Source organism: Mandrillus leucophaeus, unplaced genomic scaffold (assembly GCF_000951045.1).
Source record: "Mandrillus leucophaeus isolate KB7577 unplaced genomic scaffold, Mleu.le_1.0 Scaffold120, whole genome shotgun sequence".
Classification (NCBI taxonomy): domain Eukaryota; kingdom Metazoa; phylum Chordata; class Mammalia; order Primates; family Cercopithecidae; genus Mandrillus; species Mandrillus leucophaeus.
Window position 1 is genome coordinate 1800113 of NW_012100321.1, and position 705 is coordinate 1800817.

The window sequence follows — 705 nt, forward strand, 5'->3', positions numbered from 1 at the left end:
TAGAGATGGGGTCTCACTATGTTGCCCAGGCAGAGGTTTGGGTTTTTACTGAGGGCTCTGGGAGCCACAGAAGATAGCTCTATTTGTGGGGCATTCACTTGTTGCCCAGCCCTATGTTGCTTTACATGCACTTGCTCATTAAATCCTCCCCAGATCAGGGGGATCAGACCGAGGTGAGTGGAGTTGACTTGAACTTTGTCTGCTTAGGGTTCTAAGAGGTAAAGACTAGGGGATCTGGGGACAGGGAAATCCCAGATAGAGTTAACCTTTTTTTATTTTTTTTTGATACAGTCTCGCTCTGTCACCCAGGCTGGAGTGCAGTGGTGCAATCTCAGCTCACTGCCTTCCGCCTCCCGGGTTCAAGTGATTCTCCTGCCTCAGCCTCCCAAGTAGCTGGGATTACAGGTGCGCGCCACCGCATCTGGCTAATTTTTGTATTTTTAGTAGAGACAGGGTTTCACCATGATGGCCAGGCTGGTCTTGAACTCCTGACCTCAAGTGATCCGCCTGCCTCGGCCTCCCAAAGTGCTGGGATTACAGGCGTGAGCCACCGCACCCAGCCGCTAAGGTATTATTACTGTCAGGCCTCTGAGCCCAAGCCAAGTCATCGCATCCCCTGTGACTTGCACGTATATGCCCAGATGGCCTGAAGTAACTGAAGAATCACAAAAGAAGTAAAAATGCCCTGCCCCGCCTTAACTGATG